Source organism: Lissotriton vulgaris, chromosome 1_1 (genome assembly GCF_964263255.1).
Source record: "Lissotriton vulgaris chromosome 1_1, aLisVul1.2, whole genome shotgun sequence".
NCBI classification, from domain to species: domain Eukaryota; kingdom Metazoa; phylum Chordata; class Amphibia; order Caudata; family Salamandridae; genus Lissotriton; species Lissotriton vulgaris.
The window spans coordinates 1,178,576,667-1,178,604,213 of record NC_141685.1 but is presented as its reverse complement, the minus strand read 5'-3'; the positions used below and the strand labels follow the sequence as shown (position 1 = coordinate 1,178,604,213).

Genomic DNA, 27,547 nt, shown 5'->3' with positions numbered 1-27,547 from the left:
TATGTCTGGGACCCATTCGCATCGACTGCGGCTCGGGTGGAGGGAAGTTGTAAATGGTCAAGAAATCTGACCCCCCACTAAGACCATTTCCTAAGTATTACAAGGTGACTCATTTACAGATTGTCTGGGTGTGACAACCGGAATTCCAAAAGCAGTGGCTGGTTGTTATATCATTGTGCTTAGTGGCTGGGTTCAAGCTTGTGCAGCTGATAAAGGGAAGTGCATGGTCTTGGTGAATCGGTTACCGTGGCCTGTAGTGTGTTGGATACACCCGCAGAGTTAGTCTCTGGGCACCAGTGGGGTCCTTTATAAACTAGGTAGCTCAGTATATCTGGAAGTGAATTGTCCAATGTGGAGCTGCCTAGTTTCTTGCTGTTCATGGCAAAGCTGGTGCATTGCTTTGCCACATGTTCGCCTGCTGTGTCATAGTAAATCCTGTGAAATTAAGGCTGAGACCTTGAATTTACAGCTTCAGCCTTCGCAGTCCAACATACCTGAACTATAATCTCGGCAAAGGCCAAAAATAACCATTTTGCTAAGCCTGTATGAATCGTTTCACTCTTCCTATAGGAATTAATTCTTGGAAACAATGCTGAAGGGTAATTACAGCCCAGTTTTATTTGATACCCGAGTTTGAACAAATCATTGTTATTGGCTGTTGAGTTGGCGAGTAACATAATATAGGCTGACCTCTAACTACAGCAGAAAGAAAGCCCTAAGTCTGGAGAGGCGCTATGAGCATGTTCTGAGCACTGCTAGTCATGCACTCACTCAGGGACCAGGCAGGTGTGTTTGACTCGTGAGCACTGCAGGGTGAGAGCAGGTGAGTGTAAGGACTGGATAGCAAATCTGATGCGCCCTGTCACGAACCTTGTGGGCTGCCTGGTTCTAGATCGCTTAAGGTGGCTGAAGGTGGGGGCCTGTGGGCTGCCTGGTTCTAGATCGCTTCAGGTGGCCTATGGCGGGAGTTCCTCAACGACCTGGTTCTAGATCACTTCAGGTGGCCGATTGGGGGTGGAGGGGGGCCTGAGGGCTGTCTGCTTCTGGATCACTTCAGGTGGCTGATGGCGGGGAAACAAACACAATTGTTAAAGTTAGAGCTGTTAGCGTTGAAAATTATATTGTTTTTTACTTTTGTTTTTTATACCAATGGCAATAGCACTATGCAAATATAATTACTACACTCCAAAAAAAGAAAAAAAAAGTAAAACATGTTGCCATTTTCAATGCCAACAGATCTAACTTTTAACAAATGCAAGACCTATTGCATTGCTAATGCTTGCCTGTATTTCTTGTGTCACCAGTTTAACTTGGGCTCTGTCACTTTGGTCTTTATTCCTCCTTTCCTTTTCTTCCTTTTTTCTGCAAAAATGTACAATATGTGCTTGTATTACTGCCCAGGGTTTTACATCTAAAGCCACAACCTGATCTAAATGGTCTTGTATATCTCCTGGTAGCCCCTGTTTTAAAACATTGTCGAATAATCTACAACGACTTCCCATGTCTACAGGTCCTGCATCTGCTTCCCACTTTTTCTTCATCATTGTTATGTAGTCTGCAAAGGACTGTCCTGGTTTATAGTTTGTGTCATCAATGCCCCAATATATGGTCGGTCTGCGTACCTATTCCTTAATTCAGTCCACACTCTAGAGTGCACTACTCCAAAAGCAGACCCATCATGTTTTCCTTTAGTAATAGTTACTCCTTGTATCCCTGCACTTCTCATCACACTATCCACCTCATCCCCTACTATGGAGCTCAAAAGGCTCTTCCCATCCCCAAGAGCTAAAGGTATCCCAGCTGTTGCATTTTCAAATGCTTTTATCCATTTCCCTGCTCCTTCATGTAATGGAGGCAGGCCTTTTTTTAGATTTTCTTTATCCATGTGTTGCCATGGAACATAGACGGACTGTGCTCACTGTGTCTTGTACACCACTGGCATCTGCATTACAACGGTATAGCTGTCACCATGTCCCTCATAAGGTGTGTCGGACCTTAAAGCATATTTCTTCCACACATACAGACTTTGTTGCATAGAACCATAATCCCACTCTAGATCCCCATAACTTTGAAAAATACATAAATCAGTCATATATATCAATTCAGGGTCAAAGGATCCTGCTCTTGGCCACATTTTCTTCTGTGGCACCATACCTGCTGTCCATCCTGCAAGGTTATTAGTAAATGGGACAACATTATACCATCTGTTTTCTCCCATAGCTACTATTTCATTGGGTTTCAAGTCAATGTTTTCTTTCCTTTCTTTTCTCTGTAAAAAACTTGTCATTCCCTGCATATTTCGTACATGAAGGGATCTTACTTCAGCTGGAGAGGAACTTTTTCCTAACTCTATCATACCCTTTGCCCGAAATGGACGCCCAGACCTTGTTGTGCTACTGGAAAACACCTGCTCTCCTCTTAATTGTTTTCTAAAAGCACTTTGTTTCTCTAATCTTATTCTATTTATTTCAGCATTTCTGTTCTCAGCCTCTTGCCACAATTCCATGCATTCCCGGTCAAGAACCCTTCTAGTTTCGCTCTCTACTGAGTTTATTTCTTCCTCATCTTTCTCATCCTCTCCTGTCACATTCTTGATTTCTAGATCATATCCTATGTCCCTTACAACTGGCTTTGTATCTGGTTTAAATGATATGGAATTACATATATTTGAACAGTCATCAGCAATAAGGCTTAATCTCTTAATTCTATTCTGTATTCCCTTTGCAGTGGTGGTCATGGCACGATAACCCTTATTCTCTTCCTGATATATTTTTGATTGTGCCCCTAAATCAAACTTCACCTGTGGGGTGCTAGTATAATATCCATTTCCCTCACTTGAATTTTGAGGAATCTTGCTAGCCCATTCTAATATATCTTTTGACTTTTGTTCCAGCAATTTTCCATTGTTGTCTTGTCTTAATTTTACCGAAATGTCTACTGTTAAGGACACTGTTCCCTCATATACGTTTTCAGGTTTAAGAGGCTCTTTAATAATTGTTTGAGCAAGATCAACCTCTCCCATTTTTAATAAGTCATCAACCTTTGTTTATGTCACTCTAGGGAATTAATATCGGATCTTTACAGCATAAGCTGGAACATCAGTGTCCACTAAGTCTATTGAGGTAGTGGATTCCTTATCTTCCACTGACAATGATGGATACATACCCTGACGGCATAAGGGCCCTTTAATTATCTCAGAATATGTCTGTGGCTTCTACATGGGAATCCTGACTGAATATCTTCCACATGCCCAATGATGCTAATCTTTTTGTTCTCTTATCTCCATTAGATGCTCCTAAGATATATGATATTGCATGGGCTATCACTGTACTATCAAAAGAGCCATCTGGTGGCCATGGAACCAGGGACGTCTTTGTGCTTTCTGCCAATTCCTGACAGTCTTTTTATTCGGTCAGAGTCTCCTGGAAATGTGGAAATCATATGGCCTAAAGGAGTCCCTTTGTCTCCCTGCCTCCCCTTGGAAGATTTCTTAAAGAAAGGCATGACCTCACAATTTTCCTTTTAATATACCAAAAAACGTTTACTATTCTTAAAAGCTCCTGTCCTAATGTAGTTCACACTAAAAAACAGTTGGTACCTCTGATAATGCAAGAGAACTTTTAATCTATTACACATGATATAACAATCACAAATCTACGTTATAGTTATATATGCATATATATTTAGAAAAACAACTCACATTACATATAAATACAAAATATCAACTTTTTCTCTTTCTATGACGTTTTCCTAATTCAAACTGTCAGAATAAACCTCTTATATAATTCCTATTTCTTTAATAATTCCCAAAGGGAAAGAAAAACAGTCTGCCAAGTTTAACTAAATAAACATCTGTTTCTCTGATGATTCCCAAACAAATGGTCTGTCAGGATCAACAAAAACACATTTAATTCTCTCTCTTCCTCTCTGACGATTCCTAAACAAAGGTCTGCCATGATTAACTAAATATACATCTCCGTTTGTAACAGTTGTGGATCAATACACAACGATTCAACGATCGCCCTTTTTTCCTACCTTATCTGGCCGCGGCAGACGTCCCCCAGACCGGTACCCCTGTCATCCAAAAAACAGATATTTCGTATCAATGGGCGTCTGTCATCCTCCAAAAAATTGTGCTAAATTAGTTGTCCGAAGGGGCCCCGAAGGGGAACCTCCCCAGCCGCAGGCAGGACCAAAGGGGATCTCTTGGCTGGCTCTGCCACGATGTCGGGAAAAAATCCTGTAAGCAGTGCAAATAATTAATCCCCACATCTGCAACAAAATGGGGTACAAAAAGGTTTATTGTACATGTCAGGCTAATTCAGCTGGGAGAGTGATGTGCTATGACCGAAGCACAAGTCAGTCTCAACTTACATACACTTCAAGTGATGTGACGTACAGCTGACGTACTAACTAACTCAAGTTGGCCATCTTGGATGTGGAGTATTTGTGACGTCACAACGTGGTGTGGAACGCAACCTGTTTGACTGCAACGCAGCGCTGATTATTGTGCGTGATTGCCATTTTGGCATATCTGGAACGCACAACCTCCTGGAACGCAACGTTACGTGCTGTTCATTTTGTTTCAAGTGAAGAGCGTATTATCACCGGAGGCAAAGTACTGGTCATCACGCAAGAGAAACTCTTTGTAATCACGCAAGAGAAGCTGAGTCTGCAAGAGAAGCTGAGTCTGTTCCTGTTGTAAAGAGCGTGTCTTTCGATTTTTTTACTTTTGCGGTGATACGCACACCTGGTAGCTGAAATTATTTCCATTTTATCTTTCTCTTATGTTTAAAACGCCAAACAGCTAATACACACCTTATCATTCAATCGATCCAATTGAATCAAGAAAAGGGACTGTTTTTTTTTTCTCCTACTGTTTTAATTGATGTTAGATAGTTATTGTAACTGTAAACTGTTAAGCTTTGTCTGAACTATGAGCCTGCAAGCTGTTTTACCACCACCCCCTTTCCTTGACCTCCCAGGTAAACCACCTATATCTTGGAAAAAGTGGTTTGATGCATTTACCACTTATCTGGGAGCTATAGGAGCTTCTAGGTATAGAGCTGAGAGAAAAAAGTTACCTTTTATTAAATAGTCTTGGGTTCGAAGGTCGTTCAATCTTCAAACATTTACCTCCTTTGGTTCGTAGTCCTGAGGAAGAGGACCTAGATGAATATACAGAAACTGTTAAGTTACTTGAATTGCGTTTTGATATTCAACCTAGTTTGGTTGTAGTTAGACATACATTTTATAAACGTGAACAGAGACAGGGGGAAAAGGTTGAAGACTTTATTTCTGCGCTGAGAATACTCAGTGCAGAGTGTGAGTTTGAAAATTTTAGAGATCAGATGATCAGAGATCAATACATTTGCAAGTGTTCAGACAAGGGTATCCAACAGAAATTACTCTCTTTAGGTAACCCATCACTTGAAGAAACTGTACGTGTGGCTGAAAGTATTGAATTTTCAAAAATGTCTGTCAAAGAGCTTGATGGAAAATGTTCTCCCTCTATTTCTAAGATACTGTTAATGTTGTGAAAGTGCAAGAGTCTAAAACTAATTCAGGTGGGCGTACTTGTAGGAGAGTAGGGTCTGCAATCCTATGATCACCCAGATTTTTTTGCTTTTGTTTCACTGGTTTACGACTTTCTCTGGCTGTGGGCCTGCCAATCAGACCCACAGCCTAGCTGTTCTCTCGCTAAATTGATATGTGTACCTTAGGTGCATTACCCAATTGGAACTGGGCCACCTTGTCAGACCCTGTAACTCAGGGCATCGGTGTACCCAGGGCCTACCAGGGGCTGAAGCATGTATTATGCCACCCCTGGATGGCCATCTAAATCTGACACAACTGGCTGCGCGACAGCTGGGGCAACGTGGCGTACTTGCCCTTTGCTTTAGGTATAGTATACCCATATCTAACCCTCAAATGGACACCCGAATTCCTATCAGCCACTCCTATGGCAGGCCTTGACAATCCTGAAGGCAGAGTGCGTGGAATCGCGTGAATTGGGCTCCGGCACGAGCCGAGCCCGGTTGCAGCTTGCGGAACCAAGACCCAATGGCTGTTCCATGATAACGCGTACCATATTGATAACTTCGGTATCGCGTTATCAAAACATGTCGAGTAAGGTGTCATACGAATCGGGATATTGACCCCTCACTAACACTGGCGACGGGGTTAACATTCTACCCTTCTAGAGGGACACGACATGTACGTAACTGTGAACCCCGGTTAAAGTTAACTGAAGCCTCAGCTCCACAAAATGGATGCTGCCACCACAGACACGAGTCTGACCTCCTGCTGCTGGGAGTCCTTCCAGCGAGGAGAGCTTGGACAAAGGGTTTCCTGTCCGGGGCGGTGCTCGCACCATCCCAGACAGGGTTTTGTGTATCCTGGGTAGGCAGGGCTTTACAGGAAGGTGACTGCGGAGTGGCACCCCGGTGCTCACTACGCATCTGCCGGCTAGAACCAGTTCCAGGGGCACACCAGCCCCTGACCTGGGGAAAGTCCGGCATGGGAGAGGGGTGTAACCACCCCCCTTCCTGGTCCCACCCCTAGGGCAGGACCTAGTCGCGTACCCACCCCTTTCTTTAGGATAAAGGCCGGAGCGGGGACCCTTCCAAATTAGATCATCTTTGAATCAAGAAACGACTTTCTACGAAAGGACTTCAAGACTCTTCTCAAGATTTCTCCCTTGTGACTAAGGAGTAGTCACCCTGCATCTGCAGGCACCATCTAAGAACTCTGCGGTTTGCTGCACGTCCTTCCTCAAGAATCCGACTGCCCAGCTCGACAAGATCCGGCTTCCCTGGCACCCCTGACCTCTACCCACATCGTCAGCTCAGCTGAGATCCGTGGGTGCGACGAGACCTCGAGGGACCGGCCATCATTTGAACCTGCACGATTTCTAAACCAGCACGACCAGCGAGGGATCCTCTGGTGAGTGCTCTGGGGTTCGAGAAGCCCCCACCCTGAGCAGCTCCAGCATCGAAGTGCAGCCTCCCAGCATCTCCACAATCTGCGTGGGGCCCTTCTGCTTTCTGCTGCTCACCACGTTGTCTGGCTACTAGCCCGCTGGCTTGTGGCCTTCTCGACGACGCCCGACAACAACGCTGTTGGTCTGGTTGCTCCAGACTGGCCTTTGCTCCCTTCTGAGAGAGGAGCACCCCGGACCCTCCTGGTCCACTCAAGACGCCATTTTAGGTCCACCACGTGGCCCTGAATTTGCCAAGGCTTGTTGCCCCAATCCTGGGCCCAGCGACGCCGACAGCATCAACCTTCGTGGGACAGCTCGCACCTCCATCCTGGTCGCCGACAACGCCTCCTGGTCCATGAGACTGCCGAGCCTAGCGTCGCCCACTCACCTGGTCGAGGTGGCGATCATCCGGTGCCCTCCTGGTACCCTCTGACTACTGGCTAGTAGTTACGAACTTGGTCCCCTCTGCTTTCAGGTGTCATCCATCTCTGATCCAGGCTTGGATCTCTACGAACTATCTCCACTGGTCGCCGGCCAGCAACTCCTTCCTTCCGGCTCCTGGTTCGTCAGCGAAGACTCCCGACGTCTGTACAAGACTTATGCAGCAGCAGCCCCTGGGCTAGGTAACTTCGGCATTTCGGTGCCCGCATAGCCTCCTTATCTAAGGGTCCAGAGTCACTGTCGCTTCCGACTTACCTTATCGGGTCCGCCCGAGAACACTACCTTTCCGTGCCCTCGGGCATTTGTATAGATTGTGCACTTGAAGTATTTTCCTAAGAGTTTTGTTGTGTGCTTAGTACCCTGGCCTCATAAAGAGTACAGGGCTGTTGTGACTTTAAATAAATACACTGTTTATTTTCATAACACTTGTGTGGTGTCCTTTCACTTGGTGTTCAAGGGGTATGTGATGGTATAACAGCTGGCTTAACACGCCCTCTAGAGTTTAGCCCGAAGACTGCTCGTATCCACGCTACTAGGATAGCTGGTCTAAGGTTGACTTACAACCAATCACCATAAGGGTCGTTTGGACTGATGCATAGTGATCACTAGAATAGTGAGCACTGCATATCGGGCCAACTTCTCACATTGGTGAGCAGCGGTTGGGATTTGAGCTTGCTGTTGTTTTACCACGCGTATCCTAAGAATATCTTGTGAAAGATCGCATAAGTACTCCAGGTACATATAACTTAGCTTAGAATACTCTGAGTTCTACTGAACCAGCTGTTGTAGCTCCTCAAGGCTTAGCACACCTTGGCTACAACTCTTAGCAAGGGATCAGTAGGTAAACATATAGTGTAGGTAGGTGCATCACTTACACCACACTAGAAGCAGCATGTCAGACAAAGGAGGAAACTCTGAGTCTCCCCTTGTGTCAGTCGACCCTCCACAGGTCATGTCCAGATATGCTGCACTTAGCTTCCAAGAGATGCGACAGATCTGTACATCTCGGAAGCTAAAACAGGGGTCTAACCCCACAATCCCATTTCTGATTGGTCTCTTAGAGACTTATGATGCCAGGAGGGCTGGTAACCCAGACCCTTCTAATCCAGATGGGAACATGCCTCCCCTCGAGGGAACCTCAGGTGACCCTGACCTTATCCATCTCTCCGCAGAAGGTGAAGAGGAGGATGAGGATCTAGAGCCATCTGAGGATGAGGCAGACAAAGGTCCAGTAGTAGTTAGCCAGCTAACTAGGGACAACTTAAGCCGGCACGAGAATGGTACTAGGAGACCCCTGGGGGCCCTCTCGGGCCAGCTTAACATTGGGAATGGACGAGTTAGGTCTCTGTCGAGAGGCTCTAATAGATCCGTTCGAACCAATGGCTCTCGAGGCTCTTCTCAAAGAGGGATGACATCCCCTCAGAGGAGAGTGTACGAAGCTAAGATGAGGGAGGTCAATCTGAGGATTGAAAGGGAAGAACTTGCCCTGGCCAAAGAGAGACTTGCCTTTGCTAGAGAGCAAGAATTGAGTGGGACAAATCCCACTGGTGGCAGCATTCCCCCAAGGGAAAACAGGAGTTTAGACACTAGGCACCTGAGTAAGATAGTGCCCCCCTTTAAGCAAGGGGACGATATCCACAAATGGATTACTGCTTTGGAGAGGGCCTGCACTGTACAGTGCGTCCCCCAGAGTCAATGGGCAGCTATCTTGTGGCTCTCCTTTGAAGGTAAAGGTAGAGATAAGCTCCTCACTACTAGAGTGGAGGATGCTAACAATTACCAGGTCCTGAAGAACACACTGATTGATGGGTTCGGCCTAACCACTGAGCAGTACAGGTTGCTGTTCAGGGATACCCAGAAAACTCAGTCTCAGGACTGGTCTGATGTTGTCTATTGTGCCACTAAGGCTTTGGAGGGCTGGTTGCTGGGCAGTAAGGTTACTTTTTACACAGGATTGTATAATTTGATCATGCGAGAACAGATTTTAAACAATTATCAGAACCAGTTGTTGCATCAGCACCTTGTCGACTCGGATCTGACCTCTCCCCAAGAATTGGGGAAGAAGGCAGACAGATGGGTCAGAACAAGGGTTAAGCAAAACCAGGGCCAGAACCAGGGTGGTCAGAAGAAAGCAGACCAGAAGGGTAAAGATTCTAAGGGTGAACAAAATGACCAGAAGTCTTCGACAGGTCCCCAACAACCCAAAGAGGGTGGGGGTCAGGCTCCCCAGAAAAAGAAGAATCAAGAAGGCCAATCAAAAAGGTGGTGCCAATACTGTAAAAGTAAAACTCACTGGTTTAGTGAGTGCACCAAGAAAGGAGGGCAGACTCCTGCTACTGCAGCCCCTAAGGCACCTATGCCCCCTAGTACAGCCAGCAGTAGTAGTGCACCTACCAAGGGATTAGTTGGGTTAACCTTGGGTTCTGAGGGATGTGACAACTTAGTTGGCACACTCACTCAGGCTGTCCTTGTCTGTACGGGGGATGTGGATATGTCCCCTGATGTCAGTCCCAATACATTGGGCAAATACCGACAGACGCCTTTAATAAATGGAAGAATGGCTCAGGCCTATAGGGACACTTGTGCCAGTGTCACCATGGTGACACCTAACTTTGTGGACCCTGGACAGATCATGCCAGGTACAGATTTCCTGGTGACCAATGCCAGCAACGTCACTACCAGTCATAGTAGGGCAATTGTTGCTTTCTCCTGGGGAGGGGTAAATGGCCAGAAAAAGGTTATTGTTAGTTCAGACCTCCCAGTGGATTGTTTGTTGGGCAATGATTTGGAGGCATCACAATGGTCAGAAGTGGAGCAGAGGACTCACATGGAAATGTTAGGCTTGCCAGCACATGTGCTTGCTGTGACTAGGTCACAGGTCAGACGATGCCCCACTGAACAGGTGCTGGATCCTGGAACAATGGACCAGACACCTCCCAAGAAGAAGAGCAGTAGGGTTAAGGCAGCGCCTTCCCCCTTGCCCCAGGTCGAGCATCAAGTCTCAGAGGAGGCTGACCTCCAGGAATTGCGGGAAACTGAACCTAAAGAACTCAAACTTGATCAAGTTGAGTTTCTGGGCTCAGGGGGACCCTCACGAGAAGACCTGGGGAAGGACCAGTTAGACTGCCCTTCCCTTGAACCCCTCAGACAGCAGGCTGCTGCTGAGGCTGCTGGGAACGCCACAGGTACCCACAAGGTATACTGGGAGGATGGCCTCCTGTACACTGAGGCAAGAGACCCCAAGCCTGGCATGACCAGGAGGCTGGTTATCCCCTTGTCTCAGCGTGGTTTCCTTCTTACCTTGGCCCACGAGATTCCCTTAGCAGGACACTTAGGCCAGACGAAGACTTGGGACAGGCTTGTCTCACACTTTCACTGGCCTCACATGAACGAGGATACCAAGGAGTTTTGTCGCTCCTGTGTCACTTGCCAAGCCAGTGGTAAGTCAGGTGGCACAACAAAGGCCCCCCTTATACCAATGCCTGTGGTGGGGGTGCCCTTTGAAAGAGTGGGGATTGACATTGTCAGACCAATGGAACCCCAAACAGCATCAGGGCACAAGTTTATACTGGTGGTAGTGGATCATGCCACCAGGTATCCTGAAGCTATTCCCCTTAGGACCACGACAGCACCTGTTGTGGCAAGAGCCCTAGTTGGAGTGTTCTCCAGAGTGGGCTTCCCTAAGGAGGTTGTCTCCGACAGAGGTGCAAACTTCATGTCGAGCTACTTGACTGATTTGTGGAAGGAATGTGGTGTCAACTACAAGTTCACTACACCCTATCACCCACAATGCAATGGGCTTGTTGAAAGGTTCAACAGGACCCTAAAAGGGATGATTCACGGACTACCTGAAAAGCTCCGGCGTAGATGGGACGTCCTGATTCCCTGCCTTTTATTCGCTTATAGAGAAGTCCCACAGAAGGGGGTTGGCTACAGCCCTTTTGAACTTTTGTACGGACATCCTGTAAGAGGACCCCTGTGTTTGGTGAAGGAAGGATGGGAGAGACCTCTCAAAAAGCCTGCAACCAGCATAGTGGACTATGTGCTTGGCCTCCGCTCCCGGATGGCTGAGTACATGGAAAAGGCATCCGAAAACCTGAAGGCCAGCCAAGAACTCCAAAAAGCTTGGCATGACCAAAAGGCTGTCCTGACTGTTTATCAGCCTGGACAGAAGGTGTGGGTGTTGGAGCCAGTGGCCCCAGCAGCACTCAAAGACAAATGGTCTGGGCCCTACACCATTCTTGAGAAAAAGGGAGAGGTCACCTACCTGGTGGACCTTGAAACTCCCAGGAGCCCCCACAGGGTGCTCCATGTCAACAGGCTCAAAGCATATGTCGACAGGAAGGACATGAGCTTGCTCATGGCCATAGATGAGGGACCGGAGGAAGAGAGTGACCCTCTCCCAGACCTGCTCACTCAGAATCCTGATGATGGGTCAGTAGATGGTGTTGTCTTTTGTGGCAGCCTCTCTGAACATCAACAGAAGGAATGTAAACAGGTTCTTCATTCCTTCCGGCATATGTTCTCTCTAACACCCAGTCAGACCGATTGGTGCACCCATGAGGTTGACACTGGTGACAGCTTGCCCATCAAGAGTAAAATCTACAGGCAGCCCGATCACGTTAGAGACTGCATCAAAACTGAAGTGCAGAAAATGTTGGAGTTGGGAGTCATTGAACCGTCCGGATAGCCCTTGGGCTAGTCCCGTAGTTCTAGTGCCGAAGCCTCACACCCCGGGTGGTAAGAAAGAGATGAGGTTCTGCGTAGACTACAGGGGTCTCAATGCAGTCACTAAGACTGATGCCCACCCAATACCAAGGGCAGATGAGCTTATAGATAGATTGGCTTCTGCCAACTACTTAAGCACGTTTGACCTGACAGCTGGGTATTGGCAAATCAGGTTAGCTGAGGATGCCAAGCCCAAGACAGCATTTTCTACCCCTGGTGGGCATTATCAGTTTGTGGTAATGTCCTTTGGTTTGAAAAATGCACCTGTCACCTTCCAAATGCTGGTGAATCACGTTCTCACTGGGCTGGATGACTTCTGTGTGGCGTATCTTGACGATATTGCTGTCTTTAGCTCCACCTGGGAGGATCACCTGGTCCACCTGAGGAAAGTGTGAGAGGCTCTGCAAGCAGCAGGTCTCACTATCAAGGCCACCAAGTGCCAGATAGGGCAGACACAGGTTGTATACTTGGGCCACCTTGTAGGTGGAGGCCAAGTTCAACCACTGGAGAGCAAAATACAGTCAATCAGGGACTGGGCTCCTCCAACCACCCAGACTCAGGTTCGAGCTTTCTTGGGCCTGACTGGTTACTACCGAAAGTTTGTCAGACATTATGGATCGATTGTGACTCCACTTAATGAACTGACAAGTAAGAAAATGCCAAAAAAGGTTTAGTGGACAGCGAGCTGTCAAAAAGCATTCGATGACCTAAAACAGGCCATGTGCACGGCACCTATCCTCAAGAGTCCAGACTACTCCAAACCATTCATTGTCCAAACAGATGCTTCTGAGTTGGGTGTGGGAGCTGTTCTATCTCAACTGAATTTTGATGGTAATGACCAGCCCATTGCTTTTATAAGCAGACGGCTGACCCCCAGAGAGAAAAATTGGTCAGCTATTGAGAGGGAGGCCTTTGCTGTGGTTTGGGCCCTGAAGAAACTGAGGCCATACTTGTTTGGCACTCATTTCAAGATTCAGACCGACCATAAGCCCCTCTTATGGCTAAATCAGATGAAGGGTGAAAACCCCAAACTGCTTAGGTGGTCCATTTCCCTACAGGGGATGGACTTCACAGTGGAGCATAGACCTGGCACTGATCATGGCAATGCAGATGGGCTCTCCAGGTATTTCCACTTAGAACAAGAAGACTCACCTGGTCAAGGTTAGTTTATTGTCCCAACGTTTGGGGGGGGGTCATGTAGGAGAGTAGGGTCTGCAATCCTATGATCACCCAGATTTTTTTGCTTTTGTTTCACTGGTTTACGACTTTCTCTGGCTGTGGGCCTGCCAATCAGACCCACAGCCTAGCTGTTCTCTCGCTAAATTGATATGTGTATCTTAGGTGCATTACCCAATTGGAACTGGGCCACCTTGTCAGACCCTGTAACTCAGGGCATCGGTGTACCCAGGGCCTACCAGGGGCTGAAGCATGTATTATGCCACCCCTGGATGGCCATCTAAATCTGACACAACTGGCTGCGCGACAGCTGGGGCAACGTGGCGTACTCGCCCTTTGCTTTAGGTATAGTATACCTATATCTAACCCTCAAATGGACACCCGAATTCCTATCAGCCACTCCTATGGCAGGCCTTGACAATCCTGAAGGCAGAGTGCGTGGAATCGCGTGAATTTGGCTCTGGCACGAGCCGAGCCCGGTTGCAGCTTGCAGAACCAAGACCCAATGGCTGTTCCATGATAACGCGTACCATATTGATAACTTCGGTATCGCATTATCAAAACATGTCGAGTAAGGTGTCATACGAATCGGGATATTGACCCCTCACCAACACTGGCGACGGGGTTAGCATTCCACCCTTCTAGAGGGACACGACATGTACGTAACTGTGAACCCTGGTTAAAGTTAACTGAAGCCTCAGCTCCACAAAATGGATGCTGCCACCACAGACACGAGTCTGACCTCCTGCTGCTGGGAGTCCTTCCAGCGAGGAGAGCTTGGACAAAGGGTTTCCTGTCCGGGGCGGTGCTCGCACCATCCCAGACAGGGTTTTGTGTATCCTGGGTAGGCAGGGCTTTACAGGAAGGTGACTGCGGAGTGGCACCCCGGTGCTCACTACGCATCTGCCGGCTAGAACCAGTTCCAGGGGCACACCAGCCCCTGACCTGGGGAAAGTCCGGCATGGGAGAGGGGTGTAACCACCCCCCTTCCTGGTCCCACCCCTAGGGCAGGACCTAGTCGCGTACCCACCCCTTTCTTTAGAATAAAGGCCGGAGCGGGGACCCTTCCAAATTAGATCATCTTTGAATCAAGAAACTACTTTCTACGAAAGGACTTCAAGACTCTTCTCAAGATTTCTCCCTTGTGACTAAGGAGTAGTCACCCTGCATCTGCAGGCATCATCTAAGAACTCTGCGGTTTGCTGCACGTCCTTCCTCAAGAATCCGACTGCCCAGCTCGACGAGAACCGGCTTCCCTGGCACCTCTGACCTCTACCCACATCGTCAGCTCAGCTGAGATCCGTGGGTGCGACGAGACCTCGAGGGACCGGCCATCATCAGAACCTGCACGATTTCTAAACCAGCACGACCAGCGAGGGATCCTCTGGTGAGTGCTCTGGGGTCCGAGAAGCCCCGACCCTGAGCGGCTCCTGCACCGAAGTGCAGCCTCCCAACATCTCCACGATCTGCGTGGGGCCCTTCTGCTTTCTGCTGCTCACCACGTTGTCTGGCTACTAGCCCGCTGGCTTGTGGCCTTCTCGACGACGCCCAACAACAACGCTGCTGGTCTGGTTGCTCCAGACTGGCCTTTGCTCCCTTCTGAGAGAGGAGTACCCCGGAACCTCCTGGTCCACTCAAGACGCCCTTTTAGGTCCACCACGTGGCCCTGAATTTGCCAAGGCTTGTTGCCCCAATCCTGGGCCCAGCGACGCCGACAGCATCAACCTTCGTGGGACAGCTCGCACCTCCATCCTGGTCGCCGACAACGCCTCCTGGTCTGTGAGACTGCCGAGCCTAGCGTCGCCCACTCACCTGGTCGAGGTGACGATCATCCGGTGCCCTCCTGGTACCCTCTGACTACTGGCTTGTAGTTACGAACTTGGTCCCCTCTGCTTTCAGGTGTCATCCATCTCTGATCCAGGCTTGGATCTCTACGAACTATCTCCTCTGGTCGCCGGCCAGCAACTCCTTCCTTCCGGCTCCTGGTTCGCCAGCGAAGACTCCCGACGTCTGTACAAGACTTATGCAGCCGCAGCCCCTGGGCTAGGTAACTTCGGCATTTCGGTGCCCGCATAGCCTCCTTATCTAAGGGTCCAGAGTCACTGTCGCTTCCGACTTACCTTATCGGGTCCGCCCGAGAACACTACCTTTCCGTGCGTCGGGCATTTGTATAGATTGTGCACTTGAAGTATTTTCCTAAGAGTTTTGTTGTGTGCTTAGTACCCTGGCCTCATAAAGAGTACAGGGCTGTTGTGACTTTAAATAAATACACTGTTTATTTTCATAACACTTGTGTGGTGTCCTTTCACTTGGTGTTCAAGGGGTATGTGATGGTATAACAGCTGGCTTAACACGCCCTCTAGAGTTTAGCCCGAAGACTGCTCGTATCCACGCTACTAGGATAGCTGGTCTAAGGTTGACTTACAACCAATCACCATAAGGGTCGTTTGGACTGATGCATAGTGATCACTAGAATAGTGAGCACTGCATATCCGGCCAACTTCTCACAGTACTGATAATACGTTTTTCAAACAAAGTAATATTTGTTTTAAATGTGGTAATTTTCCACATTTTAAATCTGGACGTCTGTGCCCAGCTAGAAATGTCACGTGCAGGTTGTGTGGAAGGTTAGGTCATTTTGCTAAAGTGTGTCAAAATATTAAGCGCAATGTTCCTCAAGCACAATCTAACAAACAGTGGAGTAATTCGAGTAACTTATCTTCTGTCGCTAACGTGTCTGATTACAGCCAAGATGACACTTCTAGCATTCAGGATGACCTTAGAGATATGGTTGCGATTGTGGGGAACAGTGAAGCTGAGTCTGAAGTTGAGTGTGTTGATCCTTACACTGATATTGGTATTTCTGATAAGGTTGTTTGTTTGTTAGTAGACTCTGGGGCAAGGATAACTATGTTGACCCAAGAGCTTTTTGAGGAGGTGTGGGTTGACCGTAAACATTTTCCTCCTGACAGATCCCCGGTCAATTATGAAGGAAGGAGGATAGAACTCAAGGGGTATTTTGAGGATTTTCTTGAATTTAGAGGGCGGAGGACCTTTGGTAAGATTTATGTTTCTATCAAAGGATTAAACATTCTCGGATGGTTTCACCAGGGATTGTTTAAAATGGTTCTCCGACCTGGCTGAAGGACCCCATATCAGTTGTCCAAGCAGATGATTTTGTTAGCAAGTTAGATGAGAGCTTTCCCACTATTTTTAGCAACAGATTAGGGGAGGTGAAGGGGTTCAAACACACAATTAGAGTTAAAGACAATGTCATCCCCGTTAAGCATAGGTTGAGAAATGTCCCATTTAGTGTTAGAGAACAACAGGAAGCAGAATTGAATGGTCTTTGTAATAGAACCCATCAAATCTTCTCTTTGGCTTTCTCCATCAGTTGGCGAACTTCGCGTCTGTGTTGATTTACGCAGTCTGAACAAGAGCATTTGGATAGATTATTTTCCTCTCCCAAAGATTCCTGATATGTTGTCACTCATCAATGGGTCCAAATGGTTTAGCAAGCTAGATTTAGCGTCCACTTACCACCAGGTCGTTTTAGATCCTGCATCCCGGCATTTCACTGCTTTTGTGTCCCCTGTGGGTTCTTTTCAGTACTGCTGCATGCCATTTGGATTGGCCTCTGCGGCAGCAGTTTTCCAAAGGATCATGTCTAATATACTGAAAAACATTGAGGGAGTGGTTGTCTTCCAGTACGATGTTTTGATTCACGGGGTCAAAATTGCAAAAAACACAGTTGATGGATAGAATGTAGAACAATGTCATACATTCACCCCAGTACAAGGATCTGGGCCTAAACCCATCGTTTTTTTGCACTCCACACCACCCTGGGTTAGACACTGGCTATATGCAAATCAGCTCTGACCCTGTGCCTCATGGGAACAGTCCAGTCCGAACTACCAAGCCATGTCTTGCCCAGACCGGAATCAAGCATCCAAGGACCGGTTTCTGGCTATCAGCCTTCATCAGCCTGGATAGCTTGACTCCAGTGGTGTGGAGGGCCTGGGAATCACGTCTGAGTATACCCTGCACACTCTGGGTGAAAATTGCAAAAAACACAGTTGTGAAGTGCATGATATGATTCTGAGAAGAGTGCTAGAGGCGTTATCCAATGCTGGTGTGGTTTTGAAGAAAGAAAAGTGTGTGTTCAGGGCACGTAAGGTAGAATATCTTGGCCATGTTTTGTCAGAAAATGGTGTGGAGCCGAGACCAGGTTTAGTGAAAGCCATAGTAGATGGTCTGCCACCTAAGGATAAAAGTGGGTTGAAATCATGTATTGGTTTGTGTGAATTTTATTCTCATTTTATACCAGACTATGCTACTAAGGTGCAGCCTTTGACGAACATGCTAAAAAGGGATTTTCCTTTTGTTTGGGATGTTCGTTGTGAGGGAGTTTTTACCTGGATTAAACAACAATTGGTGAGTTCAAAAGTACTGAAGCCTTTCAATCCTAATGCCTTGTGTACCATTACCGTGGATGCTAGTGGGTTAGGTTTGGGTGCTGTTCTAACTCAGGAAGTTGATGGAGTTGAACAAACTTTGGGCTATGCTTCTAGAGTTCTTCGTGGTTCAGAATCCAATTTTGCCGTGATTGAGAAAGAGCTTTTAGCGTGCTGGTGGGCGATAAGGAAGTTCAACCCCTATATCTGGGAAAAGCATTTACAGTATTCTTTCTGGTGTTAGAGTGAAAGAGCATTCACCAGGAATAGCTAGACTTTCAACCAAATTACTTCAATACGACTTTGATGTGACTTGTATTCCTGGGAGCAGGAATACTAGGGCAGATTATTTATCAAGAAATCCCATTGTAACTGACAGCGAGAATGATTGTGAGGAGGATTATGATGAAGAAGATTGTTTTGTTGCTTCGGTTGGTGTGGACGATATGTTTTCAATAAGTGAAACTGAATGGAGGGAACACCTATCTAAGGATGTTCTTCTTAACGAAGTCATGAGTTGTGTGAAGGGGGTTTGGCCTAGAGAGAAAAATTTTCATATTTCTTTGCAAACTTTTGTTAAGGTTTCGAATGAACTCTCTTTTGAAGGAGGGTTGTTAATGAGTGGCGATAGATTGATCCCCCCTAGTGACCTCAGGAACAGAATTGTTAAAGGTGCACACGAGGGTCATCTTGGTAAAACTTTAACTAAGAGAAGGGTCAGGGAGCACTTCTGGTGGCCACAGATGGATCAGGATATTGATTTGATTGTTCAGGAGTGTATGATTTGTTCTAGTGCTGAAAAGAGTTTGAAGGTACGCTCTCCTCCTTTGTAACCTATTGTCCTTCCTGACAGACCCTGGGAGAAAATAGGTATTGATGTGGTTGGGCCTTTTTTTTGCTCCCTTCCTCTTCAAGATTTGCCATAGTCGCCGTTGACTATTATTCTAAGTGGCCGGAGGTTCGTTTTGTTGGTGAGCCTAATTCAAAGAATGTCATCGACTTTTTAAAAGACCTTTTTTTACGGGAGGGTTTCCCTTCCACTATTGTGAGCGATAACGGTGTTCAGTTTGTTAGCCAAGAGTTCAACACTTTCTTGAGCCAGAGTGGGATCAATCATTTGAAGAGCTCCCTCTATCACCCTCAGACAAACGGCTTAGTCAGACCCTCCAGGATATCGCGATTTCGCGATTTCGCGATTTGCCGCGAAATTGGCACTTTTTAAAAAATGCCGCGATTTTTACAAAAATGCCAGCGAAATCGGCATTTTTGTAGAAATCGCGGCATTTTTCGCTATATCCTGGGGGGTCTGCTTTATCAGCAGCATTGGAGAGGCACAGCGGGATTGCAACCCTCACACCTCCAGCCCTTGATGACCTGTTAAGAGGTGCTTCGAAGGTGACTGAGAGGGAGGGGCTGCAGGTTCAGGAGCAGCGACATCTATTCACATGCAAACAGCCCTGCCTGATGGTGGAATCCGCGACTGCCATTTCCCTCTTGTTACCCCGAGCCAACAATCAATTTGTCTCCAAGTTAATGCTAATTATCAGATAAAAGCACCTTTCAGTGGCTAGCCTGCGCCCCATTGATCCCACCTCGCACGTGCTTGTTAAGGAGCAGACAGGTTCAGCTATCCAGCCACGGAGAGCCCGAGAGGGGCCAGCCGCAGAGGTCACAGGGTCCCAGGAGGGCAGCATGCGCCAGCAGGTGGAAGAGGGGCTGGGGAGAGGTGAGGTTGGAGGGTTGTCTCTCGAGCTCTGGGGCGGCAAGCGCCCTGCGTCTGTGAATTCCTGTACGAGGCAATGTGTCATGTCTCTGCTATTTAGAGGGGGGCTCACACATTCCATTTCTACCCAGGGCCCCAAACATCCGAGACTCGGCCAGATTACACCCCTGATTACACCGAGGCAGCACGTGGTTCTCTTCACAGAGCGTAATTACTGTCACTAAATTGTAAGCAAACCTCGGTTCTTCAAACATGCAGTCTATAATTTAAGAAAATAACTAAATGGAAGGGTAGCTGGATGATGGATGAGGGGAAAGATGGATGAGGGGAAGGATGATGGATGAGGTGAAGGATGGATGGATGGATGGAGGGGAAGGATGGATGGATGAGGGGAAGGATGGATGGATGGATGGAGGGGAAGGATGGATGGATGAATGGATGGATGGATGGAGGGGAAGGATGGATGGATGAGGTGAAGGATGGATGGATGAGGTGAAGGATGGATGGGTGATGAGGGGAAGGATGGATGATGAGGGGAAGGACAGATGGATGGATGGATGGATGCATTGGTGCAAATTCAGGACTCACCGTCCTGAATTTGCACCAATGCCAGTTGGTCACCCTATTCGCTGGCTTGGAGATGGAGCGCCGTGCAGAGATGTCTGTCCCTCAAGATAAACAGACAGAACCACTCAGCCGAGAGAGCTGAGGCGCACACGGGACGGGGTATCTGCAGAGGCGCGCTGGACAAGGGATGAAGTCAGAGGGTTGAGCTCACCTATTGCAGACCATTTCCCCCTGGGAGTGAGCCATGGGAAAAATCCTAGAGGCGAGAAATTTAACACGGACGTCAAGTGGCCCCATGTCATGGATGCCAACTTCAATCAGTCCCCGCTTTTAAATCTGAGACGATTTGCAGGCTGACATTTTGCAACGAAACTACAAGTACCAACATGCAGTTCGCTACTGTTTAACAAGTGACCACTTGGCGGTTTTGACTGCTCTTTCTCTAGTGTTTAGGTCTGTCGAACGGGCATCCGGTGGGATATCAGGTCGTGTTCAAAATACACTGTACTATTTAACGTGCTTACTAATAAAAGGGGCGATGGGTATAGCCATCATTAGTGCAGCAGATACAGTGGCACCAAGCTCTAAGGCTATTGCAAGAAACAAACTGACCTGCAATGGTACGCCTCTTCTGCCGCAAGGCTTTGCAACGTGACGCATCTGGGAGCTGCGTCACGTAGTAAATACCCTGCACCATGGTGTATCTTTTGCGCCGCCGCTGCGTCACAAAAGTGACGCAACGGCGGCGTAAAAGCAGCGCAAGGGGCTTGTAAATCTGCCCCAAAGTGTCTACATTGTAAAGAAACCAAATATACATAGCTTCATGTTGTTAAGTAACTAAAAAAACTAAGATATCTGTGTTTGTTGTAGGAAAAATGGCCACATAAAATGCCGCAAAATTGCCGCTAAATTTCCATATTTGTGCCACTAAATTTCCATTTTTGTGCCGCTAAATTTGCTAATCCATGCCGCTATATCCTGGGGGGTCTGCTTAGTGGAGCGCATGAACAGAGTCTTAAATAATTGTGTTCAATGGGCCATTTCTCAACATTGCCATGTTCCCAATGCAGTCAGATCCATGTTGTGGTTCTATCGTACCACGCCGCATTCCTCGACCAAGGTGTCTCCGTATGAATTGTTGCGAGGGAGAAAACCTTGCTCTAAGGTTTGTCCTGGCTGGATGTCACGTTGGGTGAAGTTAAATTCCCTGAGCAATGTGGATGAGATTGTTAGGCGTAATGTTACGAGTGCCCAGTCCAAACAGAAACTCCATTTTGACTCTAGGAAAAAAGTTGTGGCTCAGCAGTTTTTTGTTGGTGATAGTATACATGTTAAGTTGCCTGTGCATACCACCAAAGGCAGTGGCAAATTCTCTGAACCTCTTGTTATTGATAAGGTCTGTGGAAATGCTGTGAGGGTGAATATGAAGAATTGGTGGAATATGGCCTGAGTTGTCAAAGCCAATGTTTGTGTCAAAGAAAATACTGGTCCTGCTTTAAGTTCCACTACAAGTGGAAGTGACTCTTGGTTTTCAGATACTGTGTGCGCAGATGACTCTTCTTCTTGTTCTCCTCGTCTTGAGGGTCCTCGAAGAAGTGGCCGTCTTCGTTCCATTCCTGCTAGGTATCGTTAAGTTTATTTCTTTTTTTCCATGCTGGTGTTTTTCTTGTTTTTCTTCCAGACCTGTGTGTTTTATTTTTCTTATTGTTTTTAGTTATTGAAGAAGAGAGGATAATGTAATGTTTTGGTTCTAGTCTTTCTGGAATGCTTTCTATGCGTTCCTATTCTATGTTCTAAATGGAATGCGTTTTGAGTTGTAACTGGTTTTTGCTGTATCGCATAAGCTGAGCTGCCGCGCAACACCTGTACATGATTAAAGCCTCTCTAATCTTTACCCTGCCTACGACAATATTACTACATTATAATACTAATTTTGACCTAGATCCATGTTTAACCCTTTCGATGCTCACTCGTCATGATGCACAGTTGAGCTGTGCTGATGACGAGCTGAGCTCGTCATGACACCAGCAAAATGGCAATTTCCAGCACAGGAGGGGGAAAACACCTAGCAGCCAAGGTGTTAATACAATGTTAGTCAAAGGGGAAATCCCTGGAGTCGACTAGTCCACTAATCACTATTGGCCTTTCTTGTTGTAGAAGAAAAGGTCACAATATGCCATGGGTATTCGGACAAACATAAAAATAGGTTTCCACAAAGAAATAGTCTTGTTTACAATCTAGATTTATTAAAATTACATTTAATTAAACAATAAAAACAAGGTAAATTCATACAATTCTTCCAAAACAATTAAAATCCAAGATTAGGTACCTTGGAGGGATAAAAATGATTATTCAACAATGTTACACAAACACAATATTACGGTACACGATAAATGGAAAGACAATCAAAATATGTTCACAATAAACAACAGACTAAACATAATCACAACAAACCCCTCATGTATAAGTGGCCCACTTGATATCTCTGCCACTGTATTTCACTAGATCCAATGGCCATAGACAGTTTGGTTACTCTAAAGCTTTAGTGGAAAGATGTAATACCCATCTAAAGTTTTACCCGGCCCTATCTGGATTCTTTTAGACCAAACAGTGCGTCGACGCGTTTCGGTGCTTAACACTTGATATCGTGGCACCTTCCTCAGGACTTCTTATTTCTGGGGTTTCGGGGAACGGATGGATACACCGTATCCTCGGGACCGTGTAGGAAACGTTCCAAGATGGGGTCTATTTGAAGTATCACTTTTTGCTACTACAGATGTAGTGCTTGGAGCCTTCTCTCTCCTGTATAGGGAGCTCCTTTTTATGGGGTTCCTTGATTTTTTGTTTGTCAGGCGTTTGCCCACTTGTCGTGTATCTCAAATGTTTTTAAAACGTTCTTAGAACGGGCATACAAAGTCCTTGGTCTACTCCTGAACTGGATGTGTTCGGGTTAGCGCTGTTTGTCTGCTTCTGCCTCGTTCCTTCACTCGATCACGGGATCGAGTGAAGGAACGAGGCAGAAGCAGATAAACAGCGCTAACCCGAACACATCCAGTTCAGGAGTAGACCAAGGACTTTGTATGCCCGTTCTAAGAACGTTTTAAAAACATTTGAGATACACGACAAGTGGGCAAACGCCTGACAAACAAAAAATCAAGGAACCCCATAAAAAGGAGCTCCCTATACAGGAGAGAGAAGGCTCCAAGCACTACATCTGTAGTAGCAAAAAGTGATACTTCAAATAGACCCCATCTTGGAACGTTTCCTACACGGTCCCGAGGATACGGTGTATCCATCCGTTCCCCGAAACCCCAGAAATAAGAAGTCCTGAGGAAGGTGCCACGATATCAAGTGTTAAGCACCGAAACGCGTCGACGCACTGTTTGGTCTAAAAGAATCCAGATAGGGCCGGGTAAAACTTTAGATGGGTATTACATCTTTCCACTAAAGCTTTAGAGTAACCAAACTGTCTATGGCCATTGGATCTAGTGAAATACAGTGGCAGAGATATCAAGTGGGCCACTTATACATGAGGGGTTTGTTGTGATTATGTTTAGTCTGTTGTTTATTGTGAACATATTTTGATTGTCTTTCCATTTATCGTGTACCGTAATATTGTGTTTGTGTAACATTGTTGAATAATCATTTTTATCCCTCCAAGGTACCTAATCTTGGATTTTAATTGTTTTGGAAGAATTGTATGAATTTACCTTGTTTTTATTGTTTAATTAAATGTAATTTTAATAAATCTAGATTGTAAACAAGACTATTTCTTTGTGGAAACCTATTTTTATGTTTGTCCGAATACCCATGGCATATTGTGACCTTTTCTTCTACAACAAGAAAGGCCAATAGTGATTAGTGGACTAGTCGACTCCAGGGATTTCCCCTTTGACTAACTGTCTTCCTACCCTGTTCCCTGGTGAAAGTGGGGTACCCTCTCTTTTTTGAAACCAGTTAATACAATGTTCACAATCGACAAAGCTTCCTGCTTTTCCGTTATGTCCCACCCACGTTACATACATTTATTTAAAGAACAGCTCTTTCCTGTTTGTGACTTCAGACGCCAAACTTACAGACTACAATGGAAAACATTCTTGCTGCTCTCAATTTCCTGCTAATTATCCTAGGCAGGACATTCTCAGCTCGAATACAATAAGGAGGAAAAAAACACTTAAACCAAACCGCATTTAGACCTTTTTTTGAAAGCGGGCTGTAGGTTATTTCCAGATACAATTGTGCAACTTTAACATGCATGTTTAAACAGCATTATGCAGTTTTTCTGTCTTTACATAATATTTCACAGTGTGTGGGCACGTGACAGATAAAACTGAATAATTAGGTCCTAAATCTAAATTAGGGTTGTGATTCCTTTCAATAATGTAATTTATTTTAAAACTGTCTCCACTGAACAGGCTTTGCCGACGTCATGCACTGCTAGTTTAATAAAAAATAAACCACCTGTGACTTCAGCAACAACCACCACCAGCTAGCTGTTTGATGTTCTATTGTTGCTGCAGTCCCATACTATAAATGAAAAAAATATTCACACAGCTCACTTGGTCATTCTGTTTTTGTTTTTCAGCTGTGCTGAGAGCTCACATTAATGGTTGAAAAATAGGGTGAAACTATTTTTACCAAGTTTACTTTAGTCACCAAGTTAGGCAGAGAAGGAAACGTCATACCAAAAGAGCAGTTGCACTGCTGTTTTTCAAAACTTAATGGAAAATCCCAGCACAGATGAAAACGGGATCTATAAAGATATGCTGTTTTCCATTTAAGCACATCTCGAAGTTCTTCCCCATCACCTTAAAATGTCACTATCCACCACTGAGTTTGGATGGAAATATCCAGTAATAATGGCCAATATTGCAGATTGTTTAAATCTAGTGAATCGTGAACAGTTAACAGCAGACAGCATAATATTGAAGTCTGCTTACTTTTAGGGGGTTTGTGCTTCCAGAGCGTTCACTATTTTCCCTGTTTGATAACACCTTGTTTCAGCCTTGTTAGTATATGTTAATTATTTTTGCCTATGCTGATATATTTGTTTTTTGGCACGAGGCCCGGCAGCCCCCAACAAGCACACTACTGGGTGCTTACTTAAGATTGCGTTCCTTTGTTATCTAGATAGAAAACGGCAGCTGTGTCTTCACATAGATAGTATTGTAGCCACCACTTTGAAGCAAGTAGAAGCAGTGGCTTGAAATACTAGCTGTGTGATTACATGTTTGAATCCCAGCAGAGGTGTATGCCCATTTTTAATATGTAAATGGTGTTTTCATTTTGTGATTGTTTCCTTGTTCTCCACATTTGGAAGCGCATTGTGGAAAAATTGTACAATGAAAGCAAAAATGTGTTTTATTTTCATAAACGACCCGGCAGCTCCCGACATGCTGCTAAAAGACAGCTTGCTTCAGTTCTTTTGCACTCTCTTTGTTCGCTAAATAGCTGACAGCAGCTTCTCTTTATGCAGATGGTGTTGTTGCAACTTCCTTATAGCAAGCCAGAAGTAGATATATTCTTTTGCCTTGGAAAATTTCTGGGTGGCATGGCTCCCGTAGCAGGGTAAGAGATTTCAAATCATAGCAGAGGAGTTTCACATAAGTGACCTATTGTTTTTTTAATTACTTTAAAACACCTTTCTTCTGAAATAAATTTGTTTCTTGGGAAGATTGTGCTGTGCTTTAAAAAGCACCATGTAAACAAAACCCCCCAAACTATGATGAAAACTCACAGACCCTCATCCCCTCCATGTTTTGTTGGCAAACATAGATCCACTGGTTTACCCTCCAGTTGTCTTGGATCTGTGGGTGCTGCAGAATCACACAGCTGCCCTTTACCAGGAGCTACAGGTGGCCAATGTGCATGTGTGACTCACTCTAAAATATAATGGCTGGTACCTGACTGCATCAGAGTATGATGTATAACGTTCATATATTTAAATCCTATCATGAACGTTTGTCCTCACACAGGCCTGGCTGTGCTTTTATTTTTATACATTGCTGTTAGATTTGGGTGTCTCTAGTTGGCAGATGTAGGTACCTTTGACCAAATAGGGACCCTTGCGTCTAGTCAGGTTAAGGGGCTACACTCCTAAAATAACCCCTTCTCACCCCTTTGGTAACTTGGCACGAGCATGCAGGCAGGCTTATCTCAGAGGTAGTGTGTAAAGAATTTGTGAAGACATACAGTAATACAGTGACAACACTACAGATGGACACCACACAGGTTGTATTATAAAAACTCAAAAATAGACTTTAAAATGGTAGGAAATAGCTCAGTTCTCTTAAGATTGTAAATGCGACACTTTACTCTCAAGGTACCTTGGATGCGTAACGCAAAGCAAACAAAAGGGTCGCAGGGAAGGTAATGCGTCGGTTCCTTACACTCAGGGGAGTGGATGCGTTGGCTCCTTACTGCTGCGCAGGGGAGTTGATGCTCGCTTCCCTACTGCGTGGGGAGATGATGCGTCGGTTTCTTACTGCTCTCCGGTACGATGCGACAAGATGGTGCCTCAATGCGATACTTCTATCCGATGCGATGCGACAAAATGGCGTCTTGGTTGCGATGGATGCGACAACGTTGATTCGATGCGTGCACGCCCGACGGTTGTGCGGTGACTCGATTTTCTGAGCCACAACAGGCCCTGCGACACGCTTCTCCGGTGATGTGACTGCGACCTCTGCGGCAGTGGCACGCTTCTTTGGTGATGCGACGCGTTTCGGTGATGCGAGGGCGGCAGCATTCTTCCTTGGCGATGCGCCGGCAACTGCTGTGGCTGCGACATGCTTCTCGTCGTTGAGTCGCGCTTCCAGCTCCCAGCGACTCGCAGTCTCTCAGAAGGCCCAGCACAATAGCAGGCACTTCAATTCCCAGCAAGGGAATTCAGGGGGGAGATAGTTGGTGAAGTCTTGTATCCTTTGACTTCAGGCAGGAGGCAAACTCAAAGTTCAAGCCCTTGGAGATTCTTCTTCAAGTTGATGAAAAGCACACTCAGTTCTCTTCTCCTTTCTTTGGCAATGAAGTAACCACTGCAGGCCAAACCCCAAACACATAGCACAGGGGTAGTCTCCTCCTTCAGCTTCCTGGTTCTTCTCCTCCGCAAAGGTTTGTCTTGGTTCCCAGAAGTGATGTAAAGTTCTAGGGTCTGGGTCCCCCTTTTTATACACCAAAATCCTTCCTCCATGAAGGCAGAGAGTACCTAGTTGTCGGAGGGATAGACGGAAATAGAACTTTGGAGGCCTGATTGGGGGTTGAATTTTAACAATTTTATTGACTTATTCAAAACAAAACCGTGGTGGTGGTTCAAGAAATAATGGTGGTAGTTTGATCCGGGATGATGAGGGTGTTCCTGTTGAAGCTCCTTGCGCTGCTTCAGGCTTCTCTTTCTCTCCTGGGGTTCTTTGCATACCAAGACTCAGATGGCGTCTCACGGAGTTTCTCCAAAAGAAAAAAAGAGCGGTAAGTGGACTG

At 46.2% G+C, this 27,547-nt stretch overlaps 1 protein-coding gene and 1 long non-coding RNA gene across 2 annotated transcripts in view; one reads left to right on the top strand and one right to left on the bottom strand.

The window, feature by feature from the left end:
- LOC147748871 (uncharacterized) overlaps positions 1–27,547 on the top strand; it is a 1,009,512-nt gene that overhangs the window by 82,673 nt on the left and 899,292 nt on the right. The window lies entirely within an intron of this gene.
- The window catches only part of LOC147748875 (uncharacterized), a 460,386-nt gene continuing 437,923 nt past the window's right edge, over positions 5,085–27,547 (bottom strand). The window contains exon 3 of the long non-coding RNA XR_015309804.1: positions 5,085–5,168. This is a non-coding gene — a long non-coding RNA (uncharacterized LOC147748875). The remainder of the gene's footprint in view (positions 5,169–27,547) is intronic.